The sequence below is a fragment of the Hydra vulgaris genome, chromosome 11, assembly GCF_038396675.1.
Source record: "Hydra vulgaris chromosome 11, alternate assembly HydraT2T_AEP".
Taxonomy (NCBI): Eukaryota; Metazoa; Cnidaria; class Hydrozoa; order Anthoathecata; family Hydridae; genus Hydra; species Hydra vulgaris.
In genome coordinates this window covers 4,702,300-4,727,171 of record NC_088930.1, presented here as the reverse complement: position 1 = coordinate 4,727,171, position 24,872 = coordinate 4,702,300, and the positions used below count along the sequence as shown (strand labels likewise).

Sequence of the window (24,872 nt, the reverse complement as noted above, 5' to 3'; positions counted from 1 at the left end):
ATAGAAATTAAAATAAAAAGATAACAAATATAAATGTAAAGGTAATTTTTTAAGACATACCTTCACTATCTTTAACTACAAAGCTTTTAATCATCTGCTCTGCCTTATTTGCTTCTAGAAAATTGAACAAAAAATAAAATATGGAAAAAAAATGCTTAAGCAGACCAAAAGTTGAAACATAAAAAGAAAATCTGTTGTTACTATTTACCCTTTATGCTTTCCACCAATGAATGTTTTTTTTCGATTTCTATTTCATTTTTTGTTGTAATTGTAAAAGTAGAGGGTACAAAAGTCTTTCAAATTAGAAAAAATTGGTTGTTTAGCAATAATATTCATGAAACTCTTTAGCTTTCTTTTTAAAAGTTAAAAAAAAGTAGTTATTGGAAAACTTGTATATAAGTTGTGCGCATACCTTTATCACAAATGCCTTCGAGAAATTTCTTAACATGGGCTCTTTTGTGGGTTCCTTTTATAATAACTTTATTACTACTCAGTTTGTAATTTCCACATTTTGTAATATCGCTTACTTCATAAGGTCCTTTAAACCGTGGCTTGAAAGCTGCGCCTTTGCTTCTCCTCCCTCTAATATCAAGTAACAAAACTTTGTCCCCAATTTCAATGCATTCTTCATTAGATTTGATATTTTTTGAAACTCTTTTATCGTAATATTTTTTTTGTTTCTTTTGAGCTTCTGTAATGTTCTAAAATTTATAAATATTGTAATAAGAAAAAAATAAAAAAAAAGATGGTATCTTAAAAAGTAAATTAAAGTTAAGTGGTATAAGTGGTTACTTTAGTGACCAAATTGGTTAAGTTTTCAATATGAATTTTTTTTTTTTCGATTTCAGCTTTAACTTCATCTTCATTTGCGGGGAAAATACCGACCTCCTAAATAACAATGCATACTGGTATTGGTATACTAAATTATGAGTGTAAAGTAAATATAATTGCTTAAAATGATATCCAAATACACTTACTTCTTTGAACTCACTTCTGCAAACAGATGAACGACCACCAAACATCAACTCAAAAGGTGACACTTTTGTAGACGTTTGTCTTTCAATTCGTAATGGATATAAAACTATATCTAGAAACTCATCCCAGTTTGACTGGTTTTCGTCGACAAGTTTTCTGATTTTTCTAATTAACGTAATTTCAAAATAATGATGTTATTATCATTATTTTATTTTGAACTTAAACAATGATAAAATAATGCACACCTTTTTATATTTTTATTTGTATTTTCATCTTGTCCATTTGTTTGAGGGTGATAAACAGCAGTTCTTCGTCGTTCGATACCCAAGATCTTATATACCTCATCGTTTAACTAATTAAATAACGGAAAAAAATGAATTATTTTTATTACTTGCTATCGTAAATGCTGTATTATACAAAATCAAAAGGTTTTATTCTAATTCATCCTTAAAGGATTCGACCTAATGTTGTTCCTACGGGTCTGCATTATATAAAAAAAATTAAAAAATACCTCATTGCAAAACTCAGTTCCATTGTCAGTAAGTATGACGGATGGAAAACCAAAGGTTGTAACTAAATTTATAATCGCTCTTGCTACCGTTATTGCTTCCTTATTTGGTAATGCGTAAGCAATAGGCCATTTAGAAAATAAATTGGTGCAACTCATGAAGTATCTGTTACCCATTGATGTTTTAGTAAATGGTCCGGCGAAGTCTAAACCAATAATTTCCCATACTCTTGTGGTCTAAACACAAAATTTCAACATAATGCAACATAACAAAGTAAACATAATACATTATACATTCGTATAATATACTAAATTAAAGATTCCGAATTCAAGAAAGATATTTAAAAACACTTTATTAAGTTACCTTTATGGAATGTAAAGGAATGATGGTTGACATCGAATGCATTGTTTTATCTATTAAAAGAGTTATTTTTTTATTCCTTTTTTAACCTTTTATCTTATTTTCCCAAGGCCGATGGTAGTGGTTTTACAACTTACTATGATAATAAAATAAAAATAATGCAATTAAATAAATTTAAAAGCAAAATACTTTACCCATTTTTTAATATCTCCGGTAATATTGGGCCAATAATGTTTTTCCATTATTTTCATTATTGTTTTGTTTGTGCCACCATGACCCCCTAAAGGACTATCATGTTCCGCAGCAAAAATTTTTTTTTGCTCTTCCGTATCCACAACAATATCCGCATAATATAAGTTTCCACATATCTTTACTCTACGCTTCAACTTGTTATCTAAGGATAGTAAATATTGAACAAGTATACTTTCAATTTCATTTATTTCAATGAAATATTTGAATTTGAGTTTTGTTTTTTATTACCAGTACCTAGCACACAATAACTTTTTGACACATTTCTCAAACTTCGTTTTTCATCTTTTCGAAAACCAGCTGGATAAGTGCTCTCTGTTAAATATGCTAAAATGTTTTTAAAGTAATGTTCGTTTTTTTCCACCTTTTCCATTTTTAACTTTTAAATTTTTCAAAATTGTAATGAGTATATCAAACCTGTTTACATGTTCTGAGTTAGGGACTATTTATAAACATACATAATCGTAAGAAAATCAATAAGTATGTCTTAATGGCTCATACGGAAAGCAGTTAGGCTACATATACAATATACGATAAATGTGCTGCACACGTTTGACTTTTATTAAACTAAATTATGTCTTTCGTGCGGAAAAAACACAACATTTAATATCATTTATTTTGTAGAGAAATTTATTGTTTTCTTTTAGTTTTGTCTTTTAAAATGAGCGTTCTGTCACCTTTCTGTATGCCTATCTTTGTAACGCTTATATTTCTATTTTCTAATACTTATGTTTTTTCCCTCTAAAAACGTCTATTTCCACATGCAAAGGTTGCTGACGGCTTCGCCGAAAGATTGTGACTTATGTTGTGGTCTGGAGAGGCTTTTTGTTGACTAACCTGTACGACTAGCCCTGGTAAGTAAAGTGTGACTCGGTAAGGCAAGTAGTAGAAGGGGGATAAATTTCAATGCCTACTTAGTATTAAGATTACACGTAGAAAATTGAACTACTTAGATTAAATTAAGTTGAAGAAAAGTAAAAATATTTAATAAGTAGAATAGAAACTTTTGAATAAAAAAGTAACAAGAATATTATTTAAATATTTTCAATGTTTTTTAAAGATGTTTTGAGACCAGTATTATGCGTAATAAAATTTGAATAGCTCTGGGTTTCTGACACGTCAGACGAAGGTGTATTCAAAACAAAAATTTGTGCGCTCAACTTTTAACCTCAAATAATAAATATTTACTAATATAATTTCACTTCACTTTGCTTAAACTCAGTCCTTTCCTGAACTGCTCAAGTCGAACTGTTTGACAAATATTATAATTACCGGCAATTTATGTTCTGAATTTTGTTACCACGGCTACGCGTTTGTACTCGACTCGTTGAATTGAAATTAAAAAGTCTTTAATATGCCAATCGATAGAGTCAATTTTATTATCTAACTTAATCATTTTAATTAAACCACCACGCTTTCATCCTTATTTTAAACTTGTCAAATTCCTCGCTATCTGGCTGTCATTATAAGCACGATTTTTAATTGTTGTTGAAATCCTCGTCGTACAATGTGGGACACGGTTTAAAGCATTTGTATCATTAAGTAAATAAAGAAACCATATATTCTAAGTATGTACTAATAGAAATTTTTTATTATTGCTCAATTGTTTCGTTGTCGAAATGATTAAAATATTCGCGAAAGCATTTCGATGTCGCAGTGGGCTTAAAACAACAATAATCAACATGCTGTTTTGATTTCAAATTAGTTAACAGTAAATAATCGCAATTCCCAAATTTTTTATGTTCGTCTTTTCCATAATATTATACAGTACTATAAATATACTACAATGCACATACAGTATTGGTACAGTATTCTTTATCATTACACATTGGTATTTGATGTTTCTTAATAAAAAAATTCACAATGATTTTACATTTATCATTATAATTATATATATAAATCGATTTCTAAACTGGACTTGAGAAGATTCAAAAATGATTCAAGAATCAGAGGCACCTTCTCTCATACCACCCACAAAAAAACGTTAATTTAATCATACTCTAAAATTGTTACTTTATTGGGATAATAAAGAAGCTTCTTTTATTTAATAAAAGATTCCAAATATTTTCTAGCCCTCTCTCCTTAAATTTAAAAATATACAAAAAAAGAAACATCAATGACAAACAGTAATTATTTCTTTTCCTTAAATGTTTATGCACTAACACATAAAAATACAAGCATAAAAATGTGTAAGTTGTGTTCTTTTTGAATCTTTAGAACTCATTAACTCGTTCAAAGCCTTATGCATTTTAAAAAACCTTTTCAAAGTCTTGGTTGAACAATTTTGCATTTTTTAATTGTTAGCTCAATCGCATCTAAATTTAATAGAAGATTAAATTAAACATTAAAAAGCTAAAAAAATAATGAAAAAAAAGAATACAAAAAATTGTAAATTTAATATAAGCTTTGTAAATAAACATAAATTGTATACATATATATCTCATATATTTTTAAACATATTTCAACAAAGCTGAAAGAAATAAAAAAGTGCTACCACTATTTCAGTATATGTGGTCACTAATTATTACAACAAGAAGCTGACATTCCTACGTAAAACATCACATCCCCCTCATCTATGCTTCTAGAATATTTCATCTCCCTATGTAATATTTTAAATACTGCAAAGAATTAGTATTTGGTATCTAAAATATCACATCCCCCATGTTTAATCTGTATATATATCACAATAAGAAGCTGAAATTCCTACGTAAAATATCACATCCCCTTTATTTAGGCTTCTAAAATATTACATCCCCTATGTAACATTTAAAATACTGCAAAGTATTAGTATTTGGTATCTAAAATATCACATCCCCTATGTGTAATCTGTATATATATCACAATAAGAAGCTGAAATTCCTACGTAAAATATCACATCCCCCTTATTCAGGCTTCTAAAATATTACATCCCCCTATGTAACATTTAAAATACTGCAAAGTATTAGTATTTGGTATCTAAAACATCACATCCCCTATGCGTAATCTGTATATATATCACAATAAGAAGCTGAAATTGCTACATAAAATATCACATCCCCCTTATTCAGTCTTCTAAAATATTCATCCCCCTATGTCACATTTAAAATACTGCAAAGTATTAGTATTTGGTATCTAAAATATCACATCCCCCATGTGTAATCTGTATATATATCACAATAAGTAGCTGAAATTCCTACGTAAAATATCACATCCCCCTTATTCAGGCTTCTAAAATATTCATCCCCCTATGTTACATTTAAAATACTGCAAAGTATTAGTATTTGGTATATAAAATATCACATCCCCCATGTGTAATCTGTATATATATCACAATAGGAAGCTGAAATTCCTACTTAAATTTCACATCCCCCTTATTCAGGCTTCTAAAATATTACATCCCCCAATGTAACATTTAAAATACTGCAAAGTATTAGTATTTGGTATCTAAAATATCACATCCCCCATGTGTAATCTGTATATATATCACAATAAGAAGCTGAAATTCCTACGTAAAATATCACATCCCCCTTATTCAGGCTTCTAAAAAATTACATCCCCCTATGTAACATTTAAAATACTGCTAAGTATTAGTATTTGGTATCTAAAACATCACATCCCCCATGTTTAATCTGTATATATATCACAATAAGAAGCTGAAATTCCTACGTAAAATATCACATCCCCCTTATTCAGGCTTCTAAAATATTACATCCCCCTATGTAACATTTAAAATACTGCAAAGTATTAGTATTTGGTATCTAAAATATCACATCCCCCATGTGTAATCTGTATATATATCACAATAAGTAGCTGAAATTCCTACGTAAAATATCACATCCCCCTTATTCAGGCTTCTAAAATAATACATCCCCTATGTAACATTTAAAATACTGCAAAGTATTAGTATTTGGTATCTAAAATATCACATTCCCCATGTATAATCTGTATATATATCACAATAATAAGCTGAAATTCCTACGTAAAATATCACATCCCCCTTATTCAGGCTTCTAAAAAATTACATCCCCCTATGTAACATTTAAAATACTGCTAAGTATTAGTATTTGGTATCTAAAACATCACATCCCCCATGTTTAATCTGTATATATATCACAATAAGAAGCTGAAATTCCTACGTAAAATATCACATCCCCCTTATTCAGGCTTCTAAAATATTACATCCCCCTATGTAACATTTAAAATACTGCAAAGTATTAGTATTTGGTATCTAAAATATCACATCCCCCATGTGTAATCTGTATATATATCACAATAAGTAGCTGAAATTCCTACGTAAAATATCACATCCCCCTTATTCAGGCTTCTAAAATAATACATCCCCTATGTAACATTTAAAATACTGCAAAGTATTAGTATTTGGTATCTAAAATATCACATTCCCCATGTATAATCTGTATATATATCACAATAAGAAGCTGAAATTCCTACGTAAAATATCACATCCCCCTTATTCAGGCTTCTAAAAAATTACATCCCCCTATGTAACATTTAAAATACTGCTAAGTATTAGTATTTGGTATCTAAAACATCACATCCCCCATGTTTAATCTGTATATATATCACAATAAGAAGCTGAAATTCCTACGTAAAATATCACATCCCCCTTATTCAGGCTTCTAAAATATTACATCCCCCTATGTAACATTTAAAATACTGCAAAGTATTAGTATTTGGTATCTAAAATATCACATCCCCCATGTGTAATCTGTATATATATCACAATAAGTAGCTGAAATTCCTACGTAAAATATCACATCCCCCTTATTCAGGCTTCTAAAATAATACATCCCCTATGTAACATTTAAAATACTGCAAAGTATTAGTATTTGGTATCTAAAATATCACATCCCCCATGTGTAATCTGTATATATATCACAATAGGAAGCTAAAATTCCTACGTAAAATATCACATCCCCCTTATTCAGTCTTCTAAAATATTACATCCCCTATGTAACATTTAAAATACTGCAAAGTATTAGTATTTGGTATCTAAAATATCACATCCCCTATGTGTAATCTGTATATATATCACAATAAGAAGCTGAAATTCCTACATAAAATATCACATCCCCCTTATTCAGGCTTCTAAAATATTACATCCCCCTATGTAACATTTAAAATACTGCAAAGTATTAGTATTTGGTATATAAAATATCACATCCCCCATGTGTAATCTGTATATATATCACAATAAGAAGCTGAAATTCCTACGTAAAATATCACATCCCCCTTATTCAGGCTTCTAAAATAATACATCCCCCAATGTAACATTTAAAATACTGCAAAGTATTAGTATTTGGTATCTAAAATATCACATCCCCCATGTGTAATCTGTATATATATCACAATAGGAAGCTGAAATTCCTACGTAAAATATCACATCCCCCTTATTCAGTCTTCTAAAATATTACATCCCCTATGTAACATTTAAAATACTGCAAAGAATTAGTATTTGGTATCTAAAATATCACATCCCCTATGTGTAATCTGTATATATATCACAATAAGAAGCTGAAATTCCTACGTAAAATATCACATCCCCCTTATTCAGGCTTCTAATATAATACATCCCCTATGTAACATTTAAAATACTGCAAAGTATTAGTATTTGGTATCTAAAATATCATATCCTTCATGTGTAATCTGTATATATATCACAATAAGAAGCTGAAATTCCTACGTAAAATATCACATCCCCCTTATTCAGGCTTCTAAAATATTACATCCCCCTATGTAACATTTAGAATACTGCAAAGTATTAGTATTTGGTATCTAAAATATCACATCCCCCATGTGTAATCTGTATATATATCACAATAAGAAGCTGAAATTCCTACATAAAATATCACATCCCCCTTATTCAGGCTTCTAAAATATTACATCCCCCTATGTCACATTTAAAATACTGCAAAGTATTAGTATTTGGTATATAAAATATCACATCCCCCATGTGTAATCTGTATATATATCACAATAAGAAGCTGAAACTCCTACGTAAAATATCACATCCCCCTTATTCAGGCTTCTAAAATATTCATCCCCCTATGTAACATTTATATACTGCAAAGTATTAGTATTTGGTATCTAAAACATCACATCCCCTATGCGTAATCTGTATATATATCACAATAAGAAGCTGAAATTCCTACGTAAAATATCACATCCCCCTTATTCAGGCTTCTAAAATAATACATCCCCTATGTAACATTTAAAATACTGCAAAGTATTAGTATTTGGTATCTAAAATATCACATCCCCCATGTGTAATCTGTATATATATCACAATAGGAAGCTGAAATTCCTACGTAAAATATCACATCCCCCTTATTCAGTCTTCTAAAATATTACATCCCCTATGTAACATTTAAAATACTGCAAAGTATTAGTATTTGGTATCTAAAATATCACATCCCCTATGTGTAATCTGTATATATATCACAATAAGAAGCTGAAATTCCTACATAAAATATCACATCCCCCTTATTCAGGCTTCTAAAATATTACATCCCCCTATGTAACATTTAAAATACTGCAAAGTATTAGTATTTGGTATATAAAATATCACATCCCCCATGTGTAATCTGTATATATATCACAATAAGAAGCTGAAATTCCTACGTAAAATATCACATCCCCCTTATTCAGGCTTCTAAAATATTACATCCCCCTATGTAACATTTAGAATACTGCAAAGTATTAGTATTTGGTATCTAAAATATCACATCCCCCATGTGTAATCTGTATATATATCACAATAGGAAGCTGAAATTCCTACATAAAATATCACATCCCCCTTATTCAGGCTTCTAAAATATTACATCCCCCTATGTAACATTTAAAATACTGCAAAGTATTAGTATTTGGTATATAAAATATCACATCCCCCATGTGTAATCTGTATATATATCACAATAAGAAGCTGAAATTCCTACGTAAAATATCACATCCCCCTTATTCAGGCTTCTAAAATAATACATCCCCTATGTAACATTTAAAATACTGCAAAGTATTAGTATTTGGTATCTAAAACATCACATCCCCTATGCGTAATCTGTATATATATCACAATAAGAAGCTGAAATTCCTACGTAAAATATCACATCCCCCTTATTCAGGCTTCTAAAATAATACATCCCCTATGTAACATTTAAAATACTGCAAAGTATTAGTATTTGGTATCTAAAATATCACATCCCCCATGTGTAATCTGTATATATATCACAATAGGAAGCTGAAATTCCTACGTAAAATATCACATCCCCCTTATTCAGTCTTCTAAAATATTACATCCCCTATGTAACATTTAAAATACTGCAAAGTATTAGTATTTGGTATCTAAAATATCACATCCCCTATGTGTAATCTGTATATATATCACAATAAGAAGCTGAAATTCCTACGTAAAATATCACATCCCCCTTATTCAGGCTTCTAAAATAATACATCCCCCAATGTAACATTTAAAATACTGCAAAGTATTAGTATTTGGTATCTAAAATATCACATCCCCCATGTGTAATCTGTATATATATCACAATAAGAAGCTGAAATTCCAACATAAAATATCACATCCCCCTTATTCAGGCTTCTAAAATATTACATCCCCCTATGTAACATTTAAAATACTGCAAAGTATTAGTATTTGGTATCTAAAATATCACATCCCCCATGTGTAATCTGTATATATATCACAATAAGAAGCTGAAATTCCTACGTAAAATATCACATCCCCCTTATTCAGGCTTCTAAAATATTACATCCCCCTATGTAACATTTAAAATACTGCAAAGTATTAGTATTTGGTATCTAAAATATCACATCCCCCATGTGTAATCTGTATATATATCACAATAAGTAGCTGAAATTCCTACGTAAAATATCACATCCCCCTTATTCAGGCTTCTAAAATAATACATCCCCTATGTAACATTTAAAATACTGCAAAGTATTAGTATTTGGTATCTAAAATATCACATCCCCCATGTATAATCTGTATATATATCACAATAAGAAGCTGAAATTCCTACGTAAAATATCACATCCCCCTTATTCAGGCTTCTAAAAAATTACATCCCCCTATGTAACATTTAAAATACTGCTAAGTATTAGTATTTGGTATCTAAAACATCACATCCCCCATGTTTAATCTGTATATATATCACAATAAGAAGCTGAAATTCCTACGTAAAATATCACATCCCCCTTATTCAGGCTTCTAAAATATTACATCCCCCTATGTAACATTTAAAATACTGCAAAGTATTAGTATTTGGTATCTAAAATATCACATCCCCCATGTGTAATCTGTATATATATCACAATAAGTAGCTGAAATTCCTACGTAAAATATCACATCCCCCTTATTCAGGCTTCTAAAATAATACATCCCCTATGTAACATTTAAAATACTGCAAAGTATTAGTATTTGGTATCTAAAATATCACATCCCCCATGTGTAATCTGTATATATATCACAATAGGAAGCTAAAATTCCTACGTAAAATATCACATCCCCCTTATTCAGTCTTCTAAAATATTACATCCCCTATGTAACATTTAAAATACTGCAAAGTATTAGTATTTGGTATCTAAAATATCACATCCCCTATGTGTAATCTGTATATATATCACAATAAGAAGCTGAAATTCCTACATAAAATATCACATCCCCCTTATTCAGGCTTCTAAAATATTACATCCCCCTATGTAACATTTAAAATACTGCAAAGTATTAGTATTTGGTATATAAAATATCACATCCCCCATGTGTAATCTGTATATATATCACAATAAGAAGCTGAAATTCCTACGTAAAATATCACATCCCCCTTATTCAGGCTTCTAAAATAATACATCCCCCAATGTAACATTTAAAATACTGCAAAGTATTAGTATTTGGTATCTAAAATATCACATCCCCCATGTGTAATCTGTATATATATCACAATAGGAAGCTGAAATTCCTACGTAAAATATCACATTCCCCTTATTCAGTCTTCTAAAATATTACATCCCCTATGTAACATTTAAAATACTGCAAAGTATTAGTATTTGGTATCTAAAATATCACATCCCCAATGTGTAATCTGTATATATATCACAATAAGAAGCTGAAATTCCTACGTAAAATATCACATCCCCCTTATTCAGGCTTCTAAAATAATACATCCCCTATGTAACATTTAAAATACTGCAAAGTATTAGTATTTGGTATCTAAAATATCACATCCCCTATGTGTAATCTGTATATATATCACAATAAGAAGCTGAAATTCCTACGTAAAATATCACATCCCCCTTATTCAGGCTTCTAAAATATTACATCCCCCTATGTAACATTTAGAATACTGCAAAGTATTAGTATTTGGTATCTAAAATATCACATCCCCCATGTGTAATCTGTATATATATCACAATAAGAAGCTGAAATTCCTACATAAAATATCACATCCCCCTTATTCAGGCTTCTAAAATATTACATCCCCCTATGTAACATTTAAAATACTGCAAAGTATTAGTATTTGGTATATAAAATATCACATCCCCCATGTGTAATCTGTATATATATCACAATAAGAAGCTGAAATTCCTACGTAAAATATCACATCCCCCTTATTCAGGCTTCTAAAATAATACATCCCCTATGTAACATTTAAAATACTGCAAAGTATTAGTATTTGGTATCTAAAACATCACATCCCATATGCGTAATCTGTATATATATCACAATAAGAAGCTGAAATTCCTACGTAAAATATCACATCCCCCTTATTCAGGCTTCTAAAATAATACATCCCCTATGTAACATTTAAAATACTGCAAAGTATTAGTATTTGGTATCTAAAATATCACATCCCCCATGTGTAATCTGTATATATATCACAATAGGAAGCTGAAATTCCTACGTAAAATATCACATCCCCCTTATTCAGTCTTCTAAAATATTACATCCCCTATGTAACATTTAAAATACTGCAAAGTATTAGTATTTGGTATCTAAAATATCACATCCCCTATGTGTAATCTGTATATATATCACAATAAGAAGCTGAAATTCCTACATAAAATATCACATCCCCCTTATTCAGGCTTCTAAAATATTACATCCCCCTATGTAACATTTAAAATACTGCAAAGTATTAGTATTTGGTATATAAAATATCACATCCCCCATGTGTAATCTGTATATATATCACAATAAGAAGCTGAAATTCCTACGTAAAATATCACATCCCCCTTATTCAGGCTTCTAAAATAATACATCCCCCAATGTAACATTTAAAATACTGACAAAGTATTAGTATTTGGTATCTAAAATATCACATCCCCCATGTGTAATCTGTATATATATCACAATAGGAAGCTGAAATTCCTATGTAAAATATCACATCCCCCTTATTCAGTCTTCTAAAATATTACATCCCCTATGTAACATTTAAAATACTGCAAAGTATTAGTATTTGGTATCTAAAATATCACATCCCTTATGTGTAATCTGTATATATATCACAATAAGAAGCTGAAATTCCTACGTAAAATATCATATCCCCCTTATTCAGGCTTCTAAAATAATACATCCCCTATGTAACATTTAAAATACTGCAAAGTATTAGTATTTGGTATCTAAAATATCATATCCTTCATGTGTAATCTGTATATATATCACAATAAGAAGCTGAAATTCCTACGTAAAATATCACATCCCCCTTATTCAGGCTTCTAAAATATTACATCCCCCTATGTAACATTTAAAATACTGCAAAGTATTATTATTTGGTATCTAAAATATCACATCCCCCATGTGTAATCTGTATATATATCACAATAAGAAGCTGAAATTCCAACATAAAATATCACATCCCCTTATTCAGGCTTTTAAAATATTACATCCCCCTATGTAACATTTAAAATACTGCAAAGTATTAGTATTTGGTATATAAAATATCACATCCCCCATGTGTAATCTGTATATATATCACAATAAGAAGCTGAAATTCCTACGTAAAATATCACATCCCCCTTATTCAGGCTTCTAAAATAATACATCCCCTATGTAACATTTAAAATACTGCAAAGTATTAGTATTTGGTATCTAAAACATCACATCCCCTATGCGTAATCTGTATATATATCACAATAAGAAGCTGAAATTCCTACGTAAAATATCACATCCCCCTTATTCAGGCTTCTAAAATAATACATCCCCCAATGTAACATTTAAAATACTGCAAAGTATTAGTATTTGGTATCTAAAATATCACATCCCCCATGTGTAATCTGTATATATATCACAATAGGAAGCTGAAATTCCTACGTAAAATATCACATCCCCCTTATTCAGTCTTCTAAAATATTACATCCCCTATGTAACATTTAAAATACTGCAAAGTATTAGTATTTGGTATCTAAAATATCACATCCCCTATGTGTAATCTGTATATATATCACAATAAGAAGCTGAAATTCCTACATAAAATATCACATCCCCCTTATTCAGGCTTCTAAAATATTACATCCCCCTATGTAACATTTAAAATACTGCAAAGTATTAGTATTTGGTATATAAAATATCACATCCCCCATGTGTAATCTGTATATATATCACAATAAGAAGCTGAAATTCCTACGTAAAATATCACATCCCCCTTATTCAGGCTTCTAAAATAATACATCCCCCAATGTAACATTTAAAATACTGCAAAGTATTAGTATTTGGTATCTAAAATATCACATCCCCCATGTGTAATCTGTATATATATCACAATAGGAAGCTGAAATTCCTATGTAAAATATCACATCCCCCTTATTCAGTCTTCTAAAATATTACATCCCCTATGTAACATTTAAAATACTGCAAAGTATTAGTATTTGGTATCTAAAATATCACATCCCCTATGTGTAATCTGTATATATATCACAATAAGAAGCTGAAATTCCTACGTAAAATATCATATCCCCCTTATTCAGGCTTCTAAAATAATACATCCCCTATGTAACATTTAAAATACTGCAAAGTATTAGTATTTGGTATCTAAAATATCACATCCCCTATGTGTAATCTGTATATATATCACAATAAGAAGCTGAAATTCCTACGTAAAATATCACATCCCCCTTATTCAGGCTTCTAAAATATTACATCCCCCTATGTAACATTTAGAATACTGCAAAGTATTAGTATTTGGTATCTAAAATATCACATCCCCCATGTGTAATCTGTATATATATCACAATAAGAAGCTGAAATTCCTACATAAAATATCACATCTCCCTTATTCAGGCTTCTAAAATATTACATCCCCCTATGTAACATTTAAAATACTGCAAAGTATTAGTATTTGGTATATAAAATATCACATCCCCCATGTGTAATCTGTATATATATCACAATAAGAAGCTGAAATTCCTACGTAAAATATCACATCCCCCTTATTCAGGCTTCTAAAATAATACATCCCCTATGTAACATTTAAAATACTGCAAAGTATTAGTATTTGGTATCTAAAACATCACATCCCCTATGCGTAATCTGTATATATATCACAATAAGAAGCTGAAATTCCTACGTAAAATATCACATCCCCCTTATTCAGGCTTCTAAAATAATACATCCCCTATGTAACATTTAAAATACTGCAAAGTATTAGTATTTGGTATCTAAAATATCACATCCCCCATGTGTAATCTGTATATATATCACAATAGGAAGCTGAAATTCCTACGTAAAATATCACATCCCCCTTATTCAGTCTTCTAAAATATTACATCCCCTATGTAACATTTAAAATACTGCAAAGTATTAGTATTTGGTATCTAAAATATCACATCCCCTATGTGTAATCTGTATATATATCACAATAAGAAGCTGAAATTCCTACATAAAATATCACATCCCCCTTATTCAGGCTTCTAAAATATTACATCCCCCTATGTAACATTTAAAATACTGCAAAGTATTAGTATTTGGTATATAAAATATCACATCCCCCATGTGTAATCTGTATATATATCACAATAAGAAGCTGAAATTCCTACGTAAAATATCACATCCCCCTTATTCAGGCTTCTAAAATAATACATCCCCCAATGTAACATTTAAAATACTGCAAAGTATTAGTATTTGGTATCTAAAATATCACATCCCCCATGTGTAATCTGTATATATATCACAATAGGAAGCTGAAATTCCTATGTAAAATATCACATCCCCCTTATTCAGTCTTCTAAAATATTACATCCCCTATGTAACATTTAAAATACTGCAAAGTATTAGTATTTGGTATCTAAAATATCACATCCCCTATGTGTAATCTGTATATATATCACAATAAGAAGCTGAAATTCCTACGTAAAATATCATATCCCCCTTATTCAGGCTTCTAAAATAATACATCCCCTATGTAACATTTAAAATACTGCAAAGTATTAGTATTTGGTATCTAAAATATCATATCCTTCATGTGTAATCTGTATATATATCACAATAAGAAGCTGAAATTCCTACGTAAAATATCACATCCCCCTTATTCAGGCTTCTAAAATATTACATCCCCCTATGTAACATTTAAAATACTGCAAAGTATTATTATTTGGTATCTAAAATATCACATCCCCCATGTGTAATCTGTATATATATCACAATAAGAAGCTGAAATTCCAACATAAAATATCACATCCCCTTATTCAGGCTTCTAAAATATTACATCCCCCTATGTAACATTTAAAATACTGCAAAGTATTAGTATTTGGTATCTAAAATATCACATCCCCTATGTGTAATCTGTATATATATCACAATAAGAAGCTGAAATTCCTACGTAAAATATCATATCCCCCTTATTCAGGCTTCTAAAATAATACATCCCCTATGTAACATTTAAAATACTGCAAAGTATTAGTATTTGGTATCTAAAATATCATATCCTTCATGTGTAATCTGTATATATATCACAATAAGAAGCTGAAATTCCTACGTAAAATATCACATCCCCCTTATTCAGGCTTCTAAAATATTACATCCCCCTATGTAACATTTAAAATACTGCAAAGTATTATTATTTGGTATCTAAAATATCACATCCCCCATGTGTAATCTGTATATATATCACAATAAGAAGCTGAAATTCCAACATAAAATATCACATCCCCTTATTCAGGCTTCTAAAATATTACATCCCCCTATGTAACATTTAAAATACTGCAAAGTATTAGTATTTGGTATATAAAATATCACATCCCCCATGTGTAATCTGTATATATATCACAATAAGAAGCTGAAATTCCTACGTAAAATATCACATCCCCCTTATTCAGGCTTCTAAAATAATACATCCCCTATGTAACATTTAAAATACTGCAAAGTATTAGTATTTGGTATCTAAAACATCACATCCCCTATGCGTAATCTGTATATATATCACAATAAGAAGCTGAAATTCCTACGTAAAATATCACATCCCCCTTATTCAGGCTTCTAAAATAATACATCCCCTATGTAACATTTAAAATACTGCAAAGTATTAGTATTTGGTATCTAAAATATCACATCCCCCATGTGTAATCTGTATATATATCACAATAGGAAGCTGAAATTCCTACGTAAAATATCACATCCCCCTTATTCAGTCTTCTAAAATATTACATCCCCTATGTAACATTTAAAATACTGCAAAGTATTAGTATTTGGTATCTAAAATATCACATCCCCTATGTGTAATCTGTATATATATCACAATAAGAAGCTGAAATTCCTACATAAAATATCACATCCCCCTTATTCAGGCTTCTAAAATATTACATCCCCCTATGTAACATTTAAAATACTGCAAAGTATTAGTATTTGGTATATAAAATATCACATCCCCCATGTGTAATCTGTATATATATCACAATAAGAAGCTGAAATTCCTACGTAAAATATCACATCCCCCTTATTCAGGCTTCTAAAATAATACATCCCCCAATGTAACATTTAAAATACTGCAAAGTATTAGTATTTGGTATCTAAAATATCACATCCCCCATGTGTAATCTGTATATATATCACAATAGGAAGCTGAAATTCCTATGTAAAATATCACATCCCCCTTATTCAGTCTTCTAAAATATTACATCCCCTATGTAACATTTAAAATACTGCAAAGTATTAGTATTTGGTATCTAAAATATCACATCCCCTATGTGTAATCTGTATATATATCACAATAAGAAGCTGAAATTCCTACGTAAAATATCATATCCCCCTTATTCAGGCTTCTAAAATAATACATCCCCTATGTAACATTTAAAATACTGCAAAGTATTAGTATTTGGTATCTAAAATATCATATCCTTCATGTGTAATCTGTATATATATCACAATAAGAAGCTGAAATTCCTACGTAAAATATCACATCCCCCTTATTCAGGCTTCTAAAATATTACATCCCCCTATGTAACATTTAAAATACTGCAAAGTATTATTATTTGGTATCTAAAATATCACATCCCCCATGTGTAATCTGTATATATATCACAATAAGAAGCTGAAATTCCAACATAAAATATCACATCCCCTTATTCAGGCTTCTAAAATATTACATCCCCCTATGTAACATTTAAAATACTGCAAAGTATTAGTATTTGGTATCTAAAATATCACATCCCCTATGTGTAATCTGTATATATATCACAATAAGAAGCTGAAATTCCTACGTAAAATATCATATCCCCCTTATTCAGGCTTCTAAAATAATACATCCCCTATGTAACATTTAAAATACTGCAAAGTATTAGTATTTGGTATCTAAAATATCATATCCTTCATGTGTAATCTGTATATATATCACAATAAGAAGCTGAAATTCCTACGTAAAATATCACATCCCCCTTATTCAGGCTTCTAAAATATTACATCCCCCTATGTAACATTTAAAATACTGCAAAGTATTATTATTTGGTATCTAAAATATCACATCCCCCATGTGTAATCTGTATATATATCACAATAAGAAGCTGAAATTCCAACATAAAATATCACATCCCCTTATTCAGGCTTCTAAAATATTACATCCCCCTATGTAACATTTAAAATACTGCAAAGTATTAGTATTTGGTATATAAAATATCACATCCCCCATGTGTAATCTGTATATATATCACAATAAGAAGCTGAAATTCCTACGTAAAATATCACATCCCCCTTATTCAGGCTTCTAAAATAATACATCCCCTATGTAACATTTAAAATACTGCAAAGTATTAGTATTTGGTATCTAAAACATCACATCCCCTATGCGTAATCTGTATATATATCACAATAAGAAGCTGAAATTCCTACGTAAAATATCACATCCCCCTTATTCAGGCTTCTAAAATAATACATCCCCTATGTAACATTTAAAATACTGCAAAGTATTAGTATTTGGTATCTAAAATATCACATCCCCCATGTGTAATCTGTATATATATCACAATAGGAAGCTGAAATTCCTACGTAAAATATCACATCCCCCTTATTCAGTCTTCTAAAATATTACATCCCCTATGTAACATTTAAAATACTGCAAAGTATTAGTATTTGGTATCTAAAATATCACATCCCCTATGTGTAATCTGTATATATATCACAATAAGAAGCTGAAATTCCTACATAAAATATCACATCCCCCTTATTCAGGCTTCTAAAATATTACATCCCCCTATGTAACATTTAAAATACTGCAAAGTATTAGTATTTGGTATATAAAATATCACATCCCCCATGTGTAATCTGTATATATATCACAATAAGAAGCTGAAATTCCTACGTAAAATATCACATCCCCCTTATTCAGGCTTCTAAAATAATACATCCCCCAATGTAACATTTAAAATACTGCAAAGTATTAGTATTTGGTATCTAAAATATCACATCCCCCATGTGTAATCTGTATATATATCACAATAGGAAGCTGAAATTCCTATGTAAAATATCACATCCCCCTTATTCAGTCTTCTAAAATATTACATCCCCTATGTAACATTTAAAATACTGCAAAGTATTAGTATTTGGTATCTAAAATATCACATCCCCTATGTGTAATCTGTATATATATCACAATAAGAAGCTGAAATTCCTACGTAAAATATCATATCCCCCTTATTCAGGCTTCTAAAATAATACATCCCCTATGTAACATTTAAAATACTGCAAAGTATTAGTATTTGGTATCTAAAATATCATATCCTTCATGTGTAATCTGTATATATATCACAATAAGAAGCTGAAATTCCTACGTAAAATATCACATCCCCCTTATTCAGGCTTCTAAAATATTACATCCCCCTATGTAACATTTAAAATACTGCAAAGTATTATTATTTGGTATCTAAAATATCACATCCCCCATGTGTAATCTGTATATATATCACAATAAGAAGCTGAAATTCCAACATAAAATATCACATCCCCTTATTCAGGCTTCTAAAATATTACATCCCCCTATGTAACATTTAAAATACTGCAAAGTATTAGTATTTGGTATATAAAATATCACATCCCCCATGTGTAATCTGTATATATATCACAATAAGAAGCTGAAATTCCTACGTAAAATATCACATCCCCCTTATTCAGGCTTCTAAAATAATACATCCCCCAATGTAACATTTAAAATACTGCAAAGTATTAGTATTTGGTATCTAAAATATCACATTCCCCATGTGTAATCTGTATATATATCACAATAAGAAGCTGAAATTCCTACGTAAAATATCACATCCCCCTTATTCAGGCTTCTAAAATATTACATCCCCCTGTGTAACAATTAAAATACTGCAAAGTATTAGTATTTGGTATCTAAAATATCACATCCCCTATGTGTAATCTGTATATATATCACAATAAGAAGCTGAAATTCCTACATAAAATATCACATCCCCCTTATTCAGGCTTCTAAAATATTACATCCCCCTATGTAACATTTAAAATACTGCAAAGTATTAGTATTTGGTATATAAAATATCACATCCCCCATGTGTAATCTGTATATATATCACAATAAGAAGCTGAAATTCCTACGTAAAATATCACATCCCCCTTATTCAGGCTTCTAAAATAATACATCCCCCAATGTAACATTTAAAATACTGCAAAGTATTAGTATTTGGTATCTAAAATATCACATCCCCCATGTGTAATCTGTATATATATCACAATAGGAAGCTGAAATTCCTATGTAAAATATCACATCCCCCTTATTCAGTCTTCTAAAATAATACATCCCCTATGTAACATTTAAAATACTGCAAAGTATTAGTATTTGGTATCTAAAATATCACATCCCCCATGTGTAATCTGTATATATATCACAATAGGAAGCTGAAATTCCTACGTAAAATATCACATCCCCCTTATTCAGTCTTCTAAAATATTACATCCCCTATGTAACATTTAAAATACTGCAAAGTATTAGTATTTGGTATCTAAAATATCACATCCCCTATGTGTAATCTGTATATATATCACAATAAGAAGCTGAAATTCCTACATAAAATATCACATCCCCCTTATTCAGGCTTCTAAAATATTACATCCCCCTATGTAACATTTAAAATACTGCAAAGTATTAGTATTTGGTATATAAAATATCACATCCCCCATGTGTAATCTGTATATATATCACAATAAGAAGCTGAAATTCCTACGTAAAATATCACATCCCCCTTATTCAGGCTTCTAAAATAATACATCCCCCAATGTAACATTTAAAATACTGCAAAGTATTAGTATTTGGTATCTAAAATATCACATCCCCCATGTGTAATCTGTATATATATCACAATAGGAAGCTGAAATTCCTATGTAAAATATCACATCCCCCTTATTCAGTCTTCTAAAATATTACATCCCCTATGTAACATTTAAAATACTGCAAAGTATTAGTATTTGGTATCTAAAATATCACATCCCCTATGTGTAATCTGTATATATATCACAATAAGAAGCTGAAATTCCTACGTAAAATATCATATCCCCCTTATTCAGGCTTCTAAAATAATACATCCCCTATGTAACATTTAAAATACTGCAAAGTATTAGTATTTGGTATCTAAAATATCATATCCTTCATGTGTAATCTGTATATATATCACAATAAGAAGCTGAAATTCCTACGTAAAATATCACATCCCCCTTATTCAGGCTTCTAAAATATTACATCCCCCTATGTAACATTTAAAATACTGCAAAGTATTATTATTTGGTATCTAAAATATCACATCCCCCATGTGTAATCTGTATATATATCACAATAAGAAGCTGAAATTCCAACATAAAATATCACATCCCCTTATTCAGGCTTCTAAAATATTACATCCCCCTATGTAACATTTAAAATACTGCAAAGTATTAGTATTTGGTATCTAAAATATCACATCCCCCATGTGTAATCTGTATATATATCACAATAAGAAGCTGAAATTCCTACGTAAAATATCACATCCCCCTTATTCAGGCTTCTAAAATATTACATCCCCCTATGTAACATTTAAAATACTGCAAAGTATTAGTATTTGGTATCTAAAATATCACATTCCCCATGTGTAATCTGTATATATATCAAAATAAGAAGCTAAAATTCCTACGTAAAATATCACATCCCCCTTATTCAGGCTTCTAAAATATTACATCCCCCTGTGTAACATTTAAAATACTGCAAAGTATTAGTATTTTGTATCTAAAATATCACATCCCCTATGTGTAATCTGTATATATATCACAATAAGAAGCTGAAATTCCTACATAAAATATCACATCCCCCTTATTCAGGCTTCTAAAATATTACATCCCCCTATGTAACATTTAAAATACTGCAAAGTATTAGTATTTGGTATATAAAATATCACATCCCCCATGTGTAATCTGTATATATATCACAATAAGAAGCTGAAATTCCTACGTAAAATATCACATCCCCCTTATTCAGGCTTCTAAAATAATACATCCCCCAATGTAACATTTAAAATACTGCAAAGTATTAGTATTTGGTATCTAAAATATCACATCCCCCATGTGTAATCTGTATATATATCACAATAGGAAGCTGAAATTCCTATGTAAAATATCACATCCCCCTTATTCAGTCTTCTAAAATATTACATCCCCTATGTAACATTTAAAATACTGCAAAGTATTAGTATTTGGTATCTAAAATATCACATCCCCTATGTGTAATCTGTATATATATCACAATAAGAAGCTGAAATTCCTACGTAAAATATCATATCCCCCTTATTCAGGCTTCTAAAATAATACATCCCCTATGTAACATTTAAAATACTTCAAAGTATTAGTATTTGGTATCTAAAATATCATATCCTTCATGTGTAATCTGTATATATATCACAATAAGAAGCTGAAATTCCTACGTAAAATATCACATCCCCCTTATTCAGGCTTCTAAAATATTACATCCCCCTATGTAACATTTAAAATACTGCAAAGTATTATTATTTGGTATCTAAAATATCACATCCCCCATGTGTAATCTGTATATATATCACAATAAGAAGCTGAAATTCCAACATAAAATATCACATCCCCTTATTCAGGCTTCTAAAATATTACATCCCCCTATGTAACATTTAAAATACTGCAAAGTATTAGTATTTGGTATATAAAATATCACATCCCCCATGTGTAATCTGTATATATATCACAATAAGAAGCTGAAATTCCTACGTAAAATATCACATCCCCCTTATTCAGGCTTCTAAAATAATACATCCCCTATGTAACATTTAAAATACTGCAAAGTATTAGTATTTGGTATCTAAAACATCACATCCCCATGCGTAATCTGTATATATATCACAATAAGAAGCTGAAATTCCTACGTAAAATATCACATCCCCCTTATTCAGGCTTCTAAAATAATACATCCCCTATGTAACATTTAAAATACTGCAAAGTATTAGTATTTGGTATCTAAAATATCACATCCCCCATGTGTAATCTGTATATATATCACAATAGGAAGCTGAAATTCCTACGTAAAATATCACATCCCCCTTATTCAGTCTTCTAAAATATTACATCCCCTATGTAACATTTAAAATACTGCAAAGTATTAGTATTTGGTATCTAAAATATCACATCCCCTATGTGTAATCTGTATATATATCACAATAAGAAGCTGAAATTCCTACATAAAATATCACATCCCCCTTATTCAGGCTTCTAAAATATTACATCCCCCTATGTAACATTTAAAATACTGCAAAGTATTAGTATTTGGTATATAAAATATCACATCCCCCATGTGTAATCTGTATATATATCACAATAAGAAGCTGAAATTCCTACGTAAAATATCACATCCCCCTTATTCAGGCTTCTAAAATAATACATCCCCCAATGTAACATTTAAAATACTGCAAAGTATTAGTATTTGGTATCTAAAATATCACATCCCCCATGTGTAATCTGTATATATATCACAATAGGAAGCTGAAATTCCTATGTAAAATATCACATCTTCCTTATTCAGTCTTCTAAAATATTACATCCCCTATGTAACATTTAAAATACTGCAAAGTATTAGTATTTGGTATCTAAAATATCACATCCCCTATGTGTAATCTGTATATATATCACAATAAGAAGCTGAAATTCCTACGTAAAATATCATATCCCCCTTATTCAGGCTTCTAAAATAATACATCTTCTATGTAACATTTAAAATACTGCAAAGTATTAGTATTTGGTATCTAAAATATCATATCCTTCATGTGTAATCTGTATATATATCACAATAAGAAGCTGAAATTCCTACGTAAAATATCACATCCCCCTTATTCAGGCTTCTAAAATATTACATCCCCCTATGTAACATTTAAAATACTGCAAAGTATTATTATTTGGTATCTAAAATATCACATCCTCCATGTGTAATCTGTATATATATCACAATAAGAAGCTGAAATTCCAACATAAAATATCACATCCCCTTATTCAGGCTTCTAAAATATTACATCCCCCTATGTAACATTTAAAATACTGCAAAGTATTAGTATTTGGTATCTAAAATATCACATCCCCCATGTGTAATCTGTATATATATCACAATAAGAAGCTGAAATTCCTACGTAAAATATCACATCCCCCTTATTCAGGCTTCTAAAATATTACATCCCCCTATGTAACATTTAAAATACTGCAAAGTATTAGTATTTGGTATCTAAAATATCACATTCCCCATGTGTAATCTGTATATATATCACAATAAGAAGCTGAAATTCCTACGTAAAATATCACATCCCCCTTATTCAGGCTTCTAAAATATTACATCCCCCTGTGTAACATTTAAAATACTGCAAAGTATTAGTATTTTGTATCTAAAATATCACATCCCCCATGTGTAATCTGTATATATATCACAATAAGAAGCTGAAATTCCTACGTTAAATATTACATTCCCCTTATTCAGGCTTCTAAAATATTTCATCTCCCTATGTAATATTTTAAATACTGCAAAGTATTAGTATTTGGTATCTAAAATATCACATCCCCCATGTGTAATCTATATAATTATTGTCACGCAATATATTAAGATCAAAATTTCATAAGTATGAATTTAAAATATATTACCATTTAATGCTAACTTCATATACAGTATATTATTTACAAATCGCTTTATGAATCTTGATCGTTGCGATTTTAATTTTATTGTTTTTGTACATAAATATTTCGGACGTACTAGATACACTTCTAAGTGCAATAACTTGAAAACGCATTCTCGATTTCGGGTTTTCTATGGG

General features: G+C 29.8%; 1 long non-coding RNA gene across 1 annotated transcript; it reads right to left on the bottom strand.

The window, feature by feature from the left end:
- Positions 1–4,210: 4,210 nt before the first annotated feature.
- On the bottom strand, positions 4,211–24,789 carry LOC136087347 (uncharacterized). The gene is made up of 2 exons (XR_010641742.1): positions 24,703–24,789; positions 4,211–4,408 (listed from the first exon to the last, which is right to left on the bottom strand). It is a non-coding gene; the product is annotated as an uncharacterized LOC136087347 (long non-coding RNA).
- Positions 24,790–24,872: the final 83 nt, after the last annotated feature.